General features: G+C 42.8%; 1 long non-coding RNA gene and 1 other non-coding gene across 3 annotated transcripts; both read right to left on the bottom strand.

The window, feature by feature from the left end:
• Positions 1-4600: 4600 nt before the first annotated feature.
• LOC138147874 (uncharacterized) lies at positions 4601-16541 on the bottom strand. Of its 2 annotated transcripts, none has more exons than XR_011164920.1 (3): positions 16228-16541; positions 5286-5492; positions 4601-4970 (listed from the first exon to the last, which is right to left on the bottom strand). It is a non-coding gene; the product is annotated as an uncharacterized lncRNA (long non-coding RNA). The 2 variants fall into 2 exon arrangements; XR_011164919.1 differs by lacking the exon at positions 16228-16541 and adding an exon at positions 6382-13061.
• TRNAR-UCU (transfer RNA arginine (anticodon UCU)) lies at positions 5942-6026 on the bottom strand. Its single transcript is given in 2 exon segments — positions 5942-5977; positions 5990-6026. It is a non-coding gene; the product is annotated as a tRNA-Arg (tRNA).
• Positions 16542-16771: the final 230 nt, after the last annotated feature.

The following is a 16771-nucleotide window of genomic DNA, read 5'->3' as shown; positions in this document are numbered from 1 at the left end:
CCTGAGTCACACCTAGTCAGAAGAGTTAATGAGGTCCTTATGCATTCACATAGATCTTTTCAGGCAAATCCCAATGATGGGGTACCTGGGGTCTATGTCGATTTGTGAAACCAACTTGTAAAACCAGTCTGTTCAATTGTAACTGCAATTTGTCCTTTCCCACCCTTGAGATCTGCCCCTTCTCCCTATCCCACACACCACCTAGGCAATACCCTGTGACCCCTTTGCTCTTACTTAATCTCTTCATTTCTTCTGGGCCTGGCCCACACCCTCCTTTGTCCTTGCCTTTTGTCTCCTTGGACCTGGCCCAAATCTTATCTAAACTATCTATTCACATGCTCCTCTTGGTCAGCTCTGACCTTTGTCTATGCACTGAGGCCCCTCCCTTCTGGTCAGCCCTGACAATGGCAGCCCTACCCTTTAAAGGTAAAAGCATGTACCCCTCTCACTTGCAGGTCCCCTAAAGGACTCTTGCCCACTTCTCATAGAAGCATAACAATAAACTTCTACAACTCTCACTCCAATTAAGCCTGAGACCTTGAATTCTTTCCAGACGATATTGCAGGTTTTCTGGTCTTAGATAAGATCATAATTCCTGCAGAACCTATTGGGATCCCGTCCCCCATCAGCACTAAGACTTTTGGTACACCTTGTATAATTGAATCCCACTTGTGGGATGGATTTGTTGATGTGAAAAGACAGTGCTGAACTGGGAGGAGCTGGTAAATTTAGAGAGACACAAGAAAAGAGAGAGGCAGAAGAACTTTTTGGAAGCAGCGTCTTGGAGGCGGAGAGAGACAGAGAGGATTGCTGAGGGCCAGTTCGAATTGCCCAGGACTTTTGAAAGCTGCCACCCAGAGCTGCCAAGGACTGAGGAGACATGGCTGTTATGCTGGTACTTTGTCTGTTTTGATGTTGTTTTGCCAGATTTGTCCACTGGTGAAAGACAGTACTGTTGTTGCAGAAGGTCTAAAACTTTGCTGTTGGTTCAGAGCTCCTGAGACTGTTCTGCAGACAAAGAGTGAATTCTGTCCACTGGTGAAGGACAGTGCTGTTGTTGCAGAAGTGCTGGAACCTGGCTGTTGGTTCAGAAGCCCTGAAGAAGGATTTTCTTATTGTATGTTTACAGAAATCCTGGAAGAGGGTTTTGCTAATGTTTTCAGGGGTCCTAGGACTGTTCTGCAGACAGAGGATGAATTAATGAAGACACTGGCAATGTATCTTGTGGCCTTGCTAAGCTTTGTCTCCCCAGGAACAAAGATTGCTGAGAACTTGCCTTGGGTCAAGATGAAGAAAAGACCTCTCTTTGGGTATTAAATGCTGTGCTTAAGCTTGTTGTAACTCTGGGGTAGATTCCATTGTGATCCAAGGGTGGGGAACTTTTGACTTTTTTGTGCTTTGTGATTGACCAAATGAATGTACTTTACTTATGATTGGAAGCTAATCTCCATTTGAGAAGAGGGGCTTTGTGGTTGACTAAATGAATGTACAGCCTAGGCATGGAGTAGAACTTAAAAGAGGGTCTTTGGGATTGACTAAATGAATTATAATGTCCAAGGGTGGAGTAGTACTTGGAGATTATTGAATTATACTTGGTGAATGCTGTATTTTGAATTATGCTATATTTTGATTTTCTCTGTTCTTAATTTTTCACTGAATAAAATGGACAGCACCTATGTTGGTATTTGGAACCTTGGGAAGTTGCCTTTGCTTGGCATCACAATAATACAAGAAGTAAGGCTTAAAGGTGGGAGAGGGCAAAAACTAGATTAAGCCAAAGTGTTCTGAGAAAATCTGGGGAGGGAAAGAAGGTTTATACTTGGTGGGAGAAGGGGAATAAATAAAGGCTTCCTGGAGGAAGTGGCATCTAAGCTGAACTTTAGAGAAAGAAAAAGAAAAAAGCAGGGGGGAGAAAAATGCATGGTTGCTATTTGGAGGAGGGGCAGGGAACAGCATAGAACAGTTTAGTAATACAGTTTGACTGTCATGTCAAGTACAGGAAAGGAGGGTCATGTGGAATGAGGCTAGAAAGGGGGGTGGATAGGGATGATGGTGGGTCTTCAATATCATCCAGAGGTGCTTGTATTTTATCCTTTAGGGCGGTAAGAAGCCACCAGTCGGTTTTGGAGCAGGGGGAATGACACGATTAAAAAATCTGTGCCTTGGTCGGATCATTTTGGCAGCTGTGTGAAGAAAAAGAGCAGTCTGCCCAAAACAGAATGCTGGAGCACAAAACCAAATGCATCTTTATTGACTGACCGACCGATCAACATTTATACTAAGTGCCTACTATGTGCCAAGTGCTGTGCGCACACTAGGGATGACAGGAAAAGCACAAACATTCCCTTCCCCCAAGGAGATGAAATACAATGGGGGAAACAGATTGTAGGTGTGCGCGCACACACATACATGTAAATAGACATACATGTAAATATACATACATAGGATTGAAAGATCCGTCATTGAGGAATAACGGGAGTATTTTCCATACCTGGGATAAGTCGAGGCTCAAAAGAAAGTAATAATTCTAAGGAAAAGGTAAGATAGGTTTCTATTCCAGAACAAAGGTCTGGAGGTGGGAGGTTGGATACTAAGTTCAGGTAATTACAAGCAGGTTGATTTGGTTAGAATGTGAGAAGGGTAGTAACATTAAATGAGTCTGGAAAGGTCCTTTGAAGTCAGACTGTAAGGCAGTTCAATAATCAGATTTGGACTGGGCATTCTGGACAAGGTAGGTAAGGGTTTGAAATTTAAAGCCTACCGATAAACTTGGAATGCCTCTCTGGCTCCTATTATCTTAAGAAAAGAGCATCTAATTTACTTCTTTATCTTTTAGGATTTGTGTCCTTTGGGATAGACACGTGAAATTTCAGCTCCTCTGTTTCCAAACTTCAGGATCACCATCTGCTCTCTCTTTCCATTAGCTCACAGAAAGGCTATGCCTCCTTTCACTGAGGCTAATACCCCAACCTTCACTCTTGATTCTGTTCCATCCCACCTCCTTCAAGCTTTTGAAGTCATATTCCCCCCCCCCGCACCCCCATCTCTCTTGGGCTGGTTTTCTCCCTCATCCCTGGTCCCTTCCGTCTATAGTTGCACTCAGATGTACCTAGTCTTAAAAAAAAAACAAACCCAAAAACCTCTTGTCGCTTTTAGCCCATGGAGCTATCATCCCATCTCTCTTCCCCTCTCCAGTACTGAACTTACTGAAAAAGTTGCCTATAGTCTTTTCTTACCACCTACTTTTTCCAACTCTTTGCGTTGGACTGGATTTCATATTTGAGGGAAGGGTGACAGTTTAACATCCTGATAGCTTAGATTGCTAGGATTCACAAGGATCGCTAAGAGCTGTTTGTTTGGAGTGGTCATTGTTCTCAAGGTGGAATATACACTTCTGACCTTAAAAGATGATTAGAAGGGGCAGCCAGGTGGCTCAGTAAGAGCACTGAGCCCAGAGTCAGGATGACCTGGGATTGAATCCGGGCTCAGACACTTAGCACCACACCCAGAAATAACTGGCCATGTAACCTTGAGCAAGTTACTTAATCCCAATTGCTTAAAAAATAAAAAGATAATTAGAGATCTCATTAGTGTAATTACTCAGTTCTCTTTGAGTTGCCAAATTAGCTTTACTGCGGTTTTCTAAGTGAGTTTGATATATGAGCCTATCCACAATAAGAGGAGCCAATGGACCTTTTATGAAGAGATGTTTTATATTTTTAAAGAATGTAAAATTTTAGATGCTTTAATGACTTAACAGAGAGTGCCAAAATATTCTCAATTTTTGTTTAAATGTTTGTTCATTCATTCACTCAGAAAGCATTTATCAAACACAGATTACAAGTTCCTGCCATCTCTAGACCTATGGCCCTATCCTTGAGCATTACAACAGATACTAGAGATACAGGTACTTTCTCCATCAAGTCCCTGCTCTCGGAGGGCTTACACTCTAATAAAGGTATGTACACAGGGAAATACAAGATATTTCAAGGAAGGACAGAGCACTAGACTCTGAGATTTCCCATAGAAGGAAGAGCCTGAGCAGGATGTCAAAGGTCATAGGTGATGAAGGGAAACCTCAGAGAGTGAGCTCCACATATGGATGCAAAGGTCTCAGGAGATTCTTCCAACAACAACAAAGAAGGTCCCTCTGGCTGGACCACAGGGTGCTTGAAGGAAACTAATATGAACTATCTGGACAGGTAGACCAGACTACCATGTTGGGTTTTTTAAAGAAATTTATTTTTAATTTTCTTTTTCTTTCTTTCTTTTTTTTTTTTTTTAAGCAATCGGGTTAAGTAACTTGCTCAAGGTTACACAGCCAGTTATTTCTGGGTGTAGTGCTGAGTATCTGAGCCCAGATTTGATCCAGCTCATCCGGACACTGGAGCCGGTGCTCTTACTTGCTGAGCCACCTGACTGCCCCTATTTTTAATTTTCAACACTCACTTCTGTAAGTTTTAAGTTTTCTCTGCCATATTTTCTTAAGTACATTTTGGTCGCTTTGAGGTTTTGTTAATGTTCTGAACACATATAACAGGAAGTCTAGATATACAAACTGGTGGTGTTCCAAAACTTCACTTCTCAGTCAGTCAATCACTTCTTTGAAACTAAGAAGATTTATTTCTCAAAGAAACAGTAAAATTAGATTCTGTGCCATTTCCCAAAGGAGTTGAAATTAACTTAATTCATACTTCCCCACCCCAGTTGACCTTCTTACTGTCTTCATGGAGTATTTTCTTGTTCTTCCTTCCATAGTTGTTAGGTAAGTAAGCTGGGTGGCAGTGGGGGTGGGGAGGTGATTGGGAACCTGAGCCCTCATTAAATAGTTCATTTAGGAAAAGGTGTCCTGAAGCTAGAGGGGCACGGGGTCCCTCTGAGAACACAGCTCCTCTTCTAGCAGCCACTAGTGTGGGATAAAATGCGTGATCTCCAGAAAAGCCCTTTCTCTAGAGCCTCAGTTTCCGCCCCTGCAAAACAAAGAGGTTGAACAAGGTCAGGGGTTACGTAAGCTTGTTTTTAAACAATACAGTTTGGCAATTGCATTTCAGTATAACTGGTCTCCACTGCCATCCCATGCACTCTATTTCATGCATTTAAAAAGGCATTTTTGTGAAGAATTGTGAAGATTGTGAGAAGGGGCTTTCCCCAGACTGCCACCGGGTCCGGGATAACCACTGAGGGTCGGGTCAGTGAGAATGCCCAAAGCCTCCTCCAGGTCTAAGGCAGAGTCCCGGGAATCCCCAGGTCGGGATGCTGGAGGGGCGGGGCAAGACCCAGCTCACCTGCCAGCCCCCTGCAGGGGCGTGCCCCGGCCCCTCTCCCGGCCCTGGGTCGCCTATTCTTTTAGGGGCACTGCTCAGAACTGGGTCTGTGCACACGTTTACTCTGACGCCCTGCGCCAAGGGGTTCTCCTTCACTCGTGGCTGCCCCTTTTACTGCCTGCACGACCTGGGAAGTCGCGTGGCCGCTCCGGGCCTCAGTCTGCTCATCTGTAAAATGGGGAGGAGGAGGGGGAGAAATGTATAATGGTTCTGGGCATCTGCAAAACGGGGCGGGGTGCGGACTGGACTCGTGCTGGTCATCTCCCTGGGCTTCAGTTTGCTTATCGGTAAAAGGGGGAGAAGGTGTAGACTGGACGTGCTGGTAATCTCTAGCTTTGCTCATCTGTAAAATGGGGAACAGGGGATGCAGCGTGGCCTCGTGCAGGACCCAGGCGTAAGAAGCAGCGCCCACACCGAGCCCCCAGGCTCCTCCTTCCTCGCTCCGCCTCCCGTCTAGGCTGGCTGCGCGCAGGCCGGAGACGCCGGGCCGGGAGCTGCGAAGGCCGAGCGCGGCGTGAGCAGCGACCGTAGGCCTGAGGGAGGACTGCCACGAAACGGGGAGGAGAAAAAGGACACTGGGGAGAAAATGATGCAAAAGAAAAAAAAAAAAAAACTTGCGACTCCGCCGGGACTCGAACCCGGAACCTTTGAATCCCTTCGTCCTCTAGAAGTCCAATGCGCTATCCATTGCGCCACGGAGCCACCTGTTGGACTCGCTGCGCAGCTGCTACATAAAGCCAGAGGCGAGGGCCCTGCGCCCGCCTATCGCTGCCATTGCTGCTGCTGCTGCTGCTGCCGCCGCCGCTCCTGCGGCCCGGCTCCTTGGGCCAACACCGGCGCCCGGCGGACCTGGAAGCGGACAGCTTCGGCCCGGCCCGGCCCGGAGCCTCATCTCCCGCGGAGGCCCGTGAACCCCCGGCCCGCGGCCGCTCCTGCGCCCCGCCCCCCGCCTGGCCCCTCCCGGCTCCCGTCCATAGAACCCCTTCGCTTCCTCTCCCCCCAGCAGCCCCTCTGTGTGGGGCGGAGGCGCCTTGGCGAGCGCAGTGCGTTACGTTACCGCGGGCCCTTTGCTCCCGCGGCCCGACGCGCCGCCCCGCGCCGGCCCTGGAACTAGAAGCACAGGCGGCCTTTAGTCACGGTGGAGGCTGCAGTGGTGGCGCCCACGGTCCGCCCAGGGTCGGGGAGGTGCATGGGGCTTCCAGACCCCGGCCCGCTCCCGGCTCTGTCTCTTCCCGGGACCCGCAGGACCTCTGAGTCACGTCGTGGGCCCCCAGCCCCGAGAGGGAGCTCGAGTGGGGCGTGGGGGTGTGCCCCCCACGAGTGTGCGACAGAGATTGGGTGTAACAGAGTCGGCGGATGGGGGAGGGAGGCCGCCGAGTGTGCAAGGGAGTGTGATGTGATGTGGGGCTGCGAGAGGGAAGCGTGCGCGGGGGAAGAGGCACGCGAGGGCTGCGGGCGGGTCGGGGAGGGTGGGCAGAGATTGTAGGGCGTGGTGTGTGTGTAGAGACGTGTGTGCACGCCCCTGTGCATAACATGGACGGCTGGTGTCAGCAGAGGAGTTCTAGATGTGTGACCTGACTGATGTGTACACATATGCACGTGTGCATGTACCTTATATGACAGCACGACTACATGCATGTGGCCATTGCCGCAGATGTACGCACAGGCACGCGTGTATTGTGTATAGCACACACGACTGATGATGTGGATGATGTGCGTGTTAGATTACACTCTGTATATGTCATAGAATAACCTGATGACTGTACGTGATGTGTGAGGCTGTGCACACATGTGTATTAGATAACACGTCTGGTGTATGAGCATGTGCATACCTACACGTAATTTATGCATGTGGTGTTTAGGTGTGTATGTTTCATGTACAACATGACTGGTGTGTTGTAGATGTACATGTGTATATATTATAACAAGTGGTGTTTGTGATGTAGGTGTGCACATATATATATTATATGATCTGGCTGGTATGTACTAATGTAATTGCAGAGATGTACAGATATGCACAAGGCATGTAGTATGTGACATGACTGATGACTACAGGTTTGTAGAGATTTACCTACATGCACATGTGTATGTATTATATAACATGGCTGATGTATGAAGTGTATGTAGATGTTCTATATATATAGTATAGCTGATGCATGCAGATGTATGTTTATTATAGAGATGTGATTATGCACACATAGGTAGGACATGATGACTACAGATGTGTGGAGAGATGCACACATCTGCACAATGAATATATTGTCTATAACACATAGCTGATGTGTACAGATGTATGTGTGAGTGGCAGAACAAGCCTGTGAGAATGGTTTATGGGAAGGGGAATATAATGTGTGGTGTGTGCGTGCGTGCGTGTGTGTGTGTGTGTGTGTGTGAGAGAGAGAGAGAGAGGAGAAGAATGAGTGATGAATGATGTGCATGAGGGTATAGATTGTGTGTGACAAAATGAGCAGGAAACCACACGTGAAAGAACAGCGTGTGTGTGCCATCCATCCGTGGGAAGATGGATTTGTGAGTGGAAGTAAGGGAATGGTTCATGTATAAGGAAAAGCTTCCACACTTCTATATATTTCCACAGATGGCACACTACCACAAGAGCCTTTCTCAGGGGGGAGCACACACACAGACATATGTAATGGTGAACACTGGACTTCCAAATAAAAATTTCTCTTTAGTACATGATATTATAGTGCACAGCCCACATTTAGCACTCAACAGTAAACCACTCCACCCAGCCTGTTATTTGTTCCCACCAGCCTCAGCCTATCAGTTATAGAAATAAAATGGCCTTTGACAAATGTTCCTTAGAACCTTTATATGTTCTTAGCTATAATTGCCATAGCAGACATTAAACATTAGTACAACTCTGGGGTTAATACCTTTCCTTCATATCAACAGGGATTTTCACATCAACTTATTTAGGGTGAGGTGGTTTTTTTTTTTGTTGTTTTTCTTGGTTAGGATTTTTGATTTTATCAGAATGGGACTTTGGAATTTCCCCCTAGATAACTGTCATTTTCTTTGTAACTTAATGGTCTTAGGGCCACTGGCTTACTCCAGTAGCTAGTATATGGTAGAGACAATATTTAAACCATCTCCAAGGTTTCCTTATAACAGTTGCTATGCTGCCTCTCAGGAAAGAGAATGCTTCTATTATTATAAATAAGATTAATAGTGCTATGACCTAAAAAAAAACAAAAACCCTTAAAAGTCACCTGTTATGGAAAGGGTTTTGTTTTTTTTTTTGGTGTGCCATATATTTCACTGAGCCCAAAGAATAATATTAGAAATTTCCCCCCTCCACAAGTTCAAACCAAAAATGCTTATATGTGTATGGAAAACATTACCAAGATGCCAGTTAACAGTGTGTTGGAAAGTTTGCATGGTGTTAGTTATGCAGTAGTCAAATCAAGTCTACCTTGATAAAGTTATTGCAGGATAAAGTCATAATTAAGCATTCCAGAAATTGGGAGATAACAAACATGCAGCCCTAGGGCAGCATGCAAGCCACTGCATCCTTCAACCATCCCCCAACCGGGTTAAAAGGTAATTGTGAAATACTGAACAAAACTACAGTAAAACAGATAATATTACATTTTGAAACTAGGTCAAAATGCAGCCCCCAGGCATCCTTATGAATGGATTAGTGCCCACCTTTAGGGACAAGTACACACTCACTCTCCTCCCTCCTTCCTTCCCTCTCCCTCTTTCTTTTTCTTATTTGAGTTTGCTGCCACTACTGGAAATCTTATCAGAACAGTTCTATATAGGACTCCATTGTCCTATTCAGTTTTCATACTAAATTTGTTGTGGAACTGGTTTTGTTACTGGTGATATTGGTTGTGGAATATGAAAATATTATTTGGCATTTGGGGAAGAGTGACCTATTGAAGGTAGCACATTCGTCCTCATACAGATTGACTGATAGCCCCAAATGACGTTTTTATTTACAACTCCCTGCGTCACTGTTTTCCCAATGGAATGACATTTCTTTTCACTGACCAGCAGAGGGTAGCAACACATTGGATATTCATTTATTCCACCTCACCATCTTTGACTCTTTCCAATCACTTAAGTAGCCAAAATCTAAATTAAACATTACTTTGTTTTGCTGTTTTAAAGTAAAAATATATTGTATGCCTTTGGGGCTCTCATAGTACACTGCTACAGTTTGTGCACAAGGGACTTTTAAAAAAATCAGTATCTCAACAAAATCCAACTCCTATAGCTAATCATCAAATTGGTTTCTGAGGAGGCTGGGGATAAATATATGAGAAAGCATAGCTCAGTAAGAAGGAATAAGATTTGTAGGCCAAAGATTTGTAGATTTTACAGGTCTTGCATCTATATCATGAATTTTTTGTTTTTTTTGCTTTTTGGAGGGGGGAAGGTAGGGCAATTGGGGTTAAATGACTTGCCCAAGATCACAGGCTAGTTTTTGTGTTAAGTGTCTGAGGACGGGTTTGAACTCAGGTCCTCCTGACTCCAGGGCCAGTGCTCTCTATTCACTGCACCACCCAGCCACCCTGAACATTTTATCTGAACAAAAAATTTTGTAGGCCTTGAGTATGATGACCACCAAATAATACTATAAAGAATGAAACATTTTATTCAGGAAAAGACTTATTAAGTGATGTGGAAGTCAACTCAAAGTCAGCTATCTCTACAATCAGACCATTGACTCAGGGCAATAATCAGTTGCTTTAAAAAAAAATTAAAGAAAAATAACGAGAAAAGGCTATGGCATACAATTTAAATGACTTAACCACTGGTTATATAAGCAATAATCAAACATAAAAAATGTTAAATGGATAAAAGAAATGACATTCACTGTAAGCTTCATCTGCAAATTTAACCAATGCATATTAATTGCCACAGCAATACCAAAACAATCTAGAAAGAGCCTTAGTGAAAAAACATCTGACTTACTAGTCAAATAAAGATGGTTGCCAAAGACAACAATGGATTGGAAGAGAAAGTTAATTGTAAAATCTTATGAAAAAAAAATGATGTATGATCATAAGCAGTATCTCCTAAAGCAGAGAGAAACAATGAAAGATGATGTCATTTTAAGAAAGCTTGGCAAGATCTAAGCTAAATCATACCGAGGTCATTCAAGAATTAAAATGAAAGGATTACAAAAAGAAATATAGTATGAGAGGACTAGCCTTGAAGTATATGCAAATGTTCTCTGCCTGCTTCCAATCCAACCATGTAGAAACAGTAGGGAGCTGGTTTCTGGCCATGAGTTGGTTTGGATCCTGATTGAGTTATCCAGCACAGTGGTTAGCCCTTAAAAAGATTTGTCATCCACTAATTTAGCAAACATGCCCTCCATGTCTCTATTCCAGTCATTAACAAAAATATTGAACAGAAATTGACCAAGAACAGAACCCTTCAACGTTCCATTAGAAATTTCTCTCCAAGCTGACTTTAATCACCACTTGTTAAGTTCCAGTAGTTCATTCCTTCCAAATCCACTTAATCCTACTTTCATCCAACCTACATCTCTACATCTTGTCCACAGGAATATTATGAGACTGTCAGATATTTTGATGAAATGTCTAAAGCATTTCCCTGACTTACTAATATTCCTTTCAGAAACATTAAATTAGATTAGTTTGGCAAGGCTTATTCTTGATGAAACTGCTGGTGCTAAGTGATTATCATTTCCCTTTCTAAATACTCATCAACTATCCCTTTAACCATACATTCTTGAATTTTGTCAGGAGTTTGGAATTGTTCCAGTTGGCAGTGGAGATCCATTTAGGTTGTAGGCTTTTGTGCAAGACTTCACTCCTTAGACATTTCCCAACCTCCTGCTATGCTGCCTGGGCTAGAAACCAAGCTCCCCCTGCAGGCCTCACCCTCTAAATTTCCAATCCCTCCCTGGTTACTGTTCCCCTATGTCTGTGGTTTCCCCTTATTAGAATGTAAACTCCTGGAAGGCAGGGAGGATCTTCATTTTTGTATTTGTATTCCTGATGCCAAGCACTGTGGTTGGCACAGAGCAAGCCACTAAGAAATGCTTTTTCATTCATTCAGGACAGTGACATTATAAGTGTTTTAAGAATGTTAATCTGACAGGTGTTCCAGCTGGATTGGATTGAGACTTGGCAGGTTACTAGAGGCAGGGAGAAAACTTTTAGATCTGTCCTTTTCTCTGTATATTGTCTTACTTTCTTTTTTATATGCATGGTTTATTTGCCCTATTAAATTGTAAACCCATCTAGGACTAAAGGAACCACTTGTCTTCTCTTTCTTTTGTAATTTCCCATTGTGTGATTTAGGCTAGATAGAGAGAACTGATGTAGATACAGTTTATCCTACAATAAACTCAGTTTATTCTAACCTCTTAGAACCCCTAGTTTCCTTGAGACTCAGTTTAAGTACCACTTTCTAGGTGAATCCCTTCCTGATACCCACTATGGCTACTACCCTTCCTCCCTAAATCATCTTCACTGTGTTTCACATACCTATTTGCACATGCTGTATCCTAAAAATACTACAAGCTCCTTGGGACTGGTAATGTTTCACTTTCACCTTTGGGTCCCCAATGCCTAGTATCTAGTATTATTGATTCACTGATTTATCTTGGGGGTTTGATTCTCTTCAGTGTTTAGTTCAGAAAACAACTCATCAGAACCTTTTGCTCCCCATCAAACCTCCAGCACTGATCAACTAGGTCTTACCACTAGTATGGTCTCCCTCCCTTCCCTGAAATTCACCTGTTTTGTAAGTTGTCACCCCCTTACAACTAAGATTCCCTCTGCCTTCCAGTATGTCCACTAATATGATGAACTCATTCTAACTAATATGTCAAGGGGAGTGGACTCCAATCCACTTTTGTGTCCACAGCAAGGACCAATCCACTGAGATTTAAGTAGTTAAATCCTCTGAGAATTAAGGAATAAATCAGGAGAGGATCAATGAACACTTAGGTACTTTTCCTTTCAGAATTAGTAGAGTAAAACTCCCAGCATTCATTACAGCTTTTAGGGTGTGGGTCATTGACACTGAATAATGTTCTTAACCAACAGTTTAGATAACTCAGCTAAAAGGGCAGAATCAATCTGATTTATTGTTCAAGGAAAATACTCCAGGAATAACCCATATCCCTCTACTTTCCACTAGTAAATAACAAGGAAGAATGAATGTATCCTGTTGAGGATGATCAGATAGAGGTAAATACCAGAATAATAAGAAGAAAAAGGGCATGCTAGACATAGTCATTTCTTTGGTCTGTCCTCTCTATGTAACCTGGATGCAAATAGGCTGAAAAAAAAGGACATGTAATTGAAATTTGAAGATGATTAGAACCATGCACTCATATTTGATTAAAGAGGAAACTACTTCATTCAGAGGTTTGCAAACATCTAAGGGCTTCTGTAATTTTTTTTATAGTCTCTGTGTATAGTACTTACCAATGGGTCTTTTATCTGACACACTTCTCCAGGCTCTCTACCCAACTCCTACTCTCACTGGCTGGGCAAGTCTCTAGAGGGTGACTAATTCTCTTTTCTAGGTTCTAGGGGTAACCCTAAGAATCTAGGATTTCTAGTATTGTTATTCATGAGCCCCCATCAATGTACTGTCTATTGCTTATCAGTTAGAGTTAATTAGCTATTAGAAAAGATATTTATAAAAATGGGGAGAAAATTTGTAACTCAAAATCTGGCGGAAATGAATGATGTGAATCAGAAGTTAATAAAGCATTTGAAAAAATGGAAAAAAAGAAAAGATATTTATTAAACAGGAACAGTAAGGGCAGTTGTTAGAGAAGCATTACCCTTAAAGAGGCACATTCTTCCCAAGAATACAAAAGGTTTCTGTGGAGAGTGGGCTCAAACTTAAGAAAATACATGTGGACAAATGATAAACTCACAGTTCTGAGCTGCTGAAAGTTCTTTTCTCCTTTCATAAAGTTCTCTTGAAGTTTACCTTAGTGTAGCTCTCTACTAGGCTGAGAGAGTCAATCTCCCTTGTAGAGTCCTGAAGCTAACTGTATATCTCCCTGGCCTCTGTCCTCAATACTAACATACAGTACTGTACAATACTGATGGGTTATCTATTCACTCCTATGAATTCAGCTATCATCTTTAAGCAGATGATTCTGAAATATATGTATCCATTCCTAATTTCTTTCCAAAACTTCAGACCTACATTACTGCCTCTTAGATATCTCAAGTTAGATGTCCAGTGGGCATCTCAAACTCAATATATCTAAAACTCATTAACTTTCCTCCCTAAATTGTCCTCTTTCCTAAACTTTCCCATTGCTGTTGAGAGGCCGTTATCTTCCCAGTCACCCAGGCTTGCAATTTAGGTGTCATCCTTTACTCCTCATTCATACTAATCCCAAATATCCAATCTGTTGTCAAATGTCATTTTTACCTTCATGGCATTTTTCCTATACATCCCTTTATCCCCCTCACACAGCTACCACCAAAGGTTCAGGCCTTTGTTACTTCTTGCCTTGTCTATTGCAATTGTCTTCTAATTGGTCTCCCTGCCTCATCTCCCTCTATTTCAGTCCATCCTCTATTCAGCTGCCAAACTGATTTCCATAAAGCAGGTATCTGAGATAATAAGGAGTAAGTGAGATAATACTTGTAAAATGCTTCATAAACTTTAGTAACACACAAACAAAAGCTATTACAGTTTATAAAGTCAGTGTGACATGGTGAAAAATGTACTGGAACACTAATGTATTATTGGTGAACTTATATACTGATCCAACCATTCTGGAGAGAAATTTGGAACTATACCCAAAGGGCTGTAAAACTATGTATATCCTTTGACTGAACAATAGCACTACTAGGTCTGTATCCCAAAGAGATAAGAAACAAAATGGAAAAGGACATATGTGTATAAAAACATTTATAACAGCTCTTTTAGTGGTGGCAAAGAATTGGAAACTAAGGGGATGTCCATCAATTGGGAAATGGCTGAACAAGTTGTATATGATTGTGATGGACTACTATTTGTGCTTTAAGAAACAATGAGCAGCATGCTCTCAGAAAAACATGGAAAGACTTACACGAACTGATGCAAAATGAAATGAGCAAAACCAGAACAGTGTATACAGTAACAGCAATATTGTATGATAATCTACTATGAACAATTTAGCTATTCTCAACATTACAAAGATCCCAGATAATTCTGTAGGACTTATGATGAAAAGTGCTATCCATCTCCAGGAAAGATCTGGTAGAGCCTGAATGAAGATCAAAGACACTTAGTCTTTATTTTATTTTTCTTGGCTTTTTTTGTCTCTGTGTTGTTGTTTTTTTTAACAGAATGACTTACATGGAAATGTGTTTTATATGATTACACATGTATAAGATATGTAAAATTGATTACCTTCCCAACAGAAGAGAAAGAGAAGGGAGGAAAAAAATTTGGAACTCAGAATTTGAAAAAAAAAAAGAATTTTAAAATTATTTTTACATGTAATTGGGAAAAATAAAATACTAAATAAGTTTATAAAGAAATGAATGTACTGGAATTTTTGTCAAGAGGGGTCTGAATTCAAATTCTGCCTCAAAGATTTGCTAGCTGTGTGACCCTAAATAAATCATCAAATCTCTCTGTACTTCCTTTTTTTATTCCATCTGTAAAGTAGGGATGAGAGGCAGTGTGGGATAGTGAATAGTGAGCTGACATTAGGGACAGAAGGACAAGATCGAATCTCTCTAGGGATACATGCTGGCTATATGACTCTCAACAAATTACTTAATCTCTCAGTGCCCCAGTCAATTCAGTAAGTCTATAAATTGCAAAGCAGGCAACAACAGTCAGCATTGGTAGAGGGAGTTTCTTCACTGGCAATTCCCTAATCCAATGAAATCATAGTCTGGTTCCAAAAAAAGGGGGATAATAATACCTTGAAGTACTTGCTAATAGGGTTATTGTGAAGATCAAGTAAGATGACATAAGTAAGCATGTATCATCATGTATCCCTTGGAAACATTTTGGAAAGTGCCATATAAGTGTCAACCATTATTATGGTTATGAGATGCATCCCTGGGTTTCTCTAGGCAGGTTCTCCCATAGGCATCATGCCCAAACCAAGCAGAGAGAACTTAGATTCACCCAGTGCCTCTAGATAGATTAGTTTTGGATGAATTATGTGCTTGTTAAAACTGCCCAATCCTAATCAGACTATATGTGCCCTTTTTAGAAGTCTACCATCATGCCAACCCAACAAATATGCAGTTCTAAAATTGATGACTTAAAATATGAAGTTATTCTCATGTCACTCAAGATGTGGTGCCTCACCTGGATCTGGAAGAGATGGATTTTTCCATTTGTCAGATCCAGAGAAGACTGGCACCCTTGATAGAGGGTCTCTTTCTGAGGATTCTCAGCATTGGGGTGAAATCTACCTGAAATCACTATCTGTGAGGGAAATTCCTCCCCAGAATCCAGGAGCTGTTTGTTATATGACCAACCTTCTGCCCATAGTCTCTCTGGGAAGGGAGCCAATCCTAGACCAAGGGCCATCTCCTGCTTTGGCCCCTTCCTCCTGTTGTCAAGAATGATGCCTGGCAGCTCTCAGAATGACTGCAGTGATATCTTGTAGCAGCAAGCCATGCCAGAAGGGAGGAAGGAATACTGACAAGGAGGAGCCAGGGGAATTTCTCTGTAGCTGCTAGGTTTGAAAAAACAAATCAGCAAGAAATTGTCAGGATTCCTCAGTCTTAAACAATGTGAATAGAATGGTAGATGAAGGTTAGCTTTAGTGGAGGTATGGATGAGGTAGAAAATGCTGCAAGGAGGAGGCAACAACTTTGAATTTTGGTATCAACCAAGTAAAATCGTGCTGACTGAACCAGAACCCTGGGGAAAAAATGTGGCTATGAAAAAACTGAAAAGAGCTTACCTTGCTGGGTGGATTCTTCAATGCAGGGCTTACCTCCTCTCCTTGGTCTGGGGAAAATGGTGTGCTTCTCCTGCAGCCTATGTGATGTTGTCGTCAAAGGCTGGCTTGGTGCAGTGCAGAGAAGAGAGGGAAGGAAGGAGCGAGGGAGGGGGAGCTTGGGCACCGTGCTGGAAATCGGGGCACGTTTTTCACAAGTCTTTTCCACTGAGGGAAGGGGTTGGCAGCGGAAAGTGGAGGATGGGGAGGGTGTTAATGTTTGCTTTTAATAAAGGAGATGGTATTGGAGTCAGCCTGCCAGGGGAAGCTTAGGAGCTCTCAGCGAAATGAATCCCAGTTTTAAATGGGTTCATGGCTTTTCTTTCCTGAGCAAAGTGTTTTCCCCTGCACAAAGTGTAACCTGCCTGCAGACAGCAGGGGAGGAGGAGGTGTGGCTACCTGTTTCTGGAATGAGAGCAGAGCAGGTCCAGGAGGGGGGATTCCCACTAGATTCCTGGGAGCTAGGGGCCCATACCTGGCCTATGCCAGTGATGCAGTACACCAGCTG

The sequence above is a fragment of the Petaurus breviceps genome, unplaced genomic scaffold (genome assembly GCF_028583685.1).
Source record: "Petaurus breviceps papuanus isolate PSGF00001 unplaced genomic scaffold, PetGlider_PUasm1.0 90808, whole genome shotgun sequence".
NCBI classification, from domain to species: Eukaryota; Metazoa; Chordata; class Mammalia; order Diprotodontia; family Petauridae; genus Petaurus; species Petaurus breviceps.
Note: the sequence above shows the minus strand (reverse complement) of the source record. Positions and strands in the feature narration are given on the sequence as shown.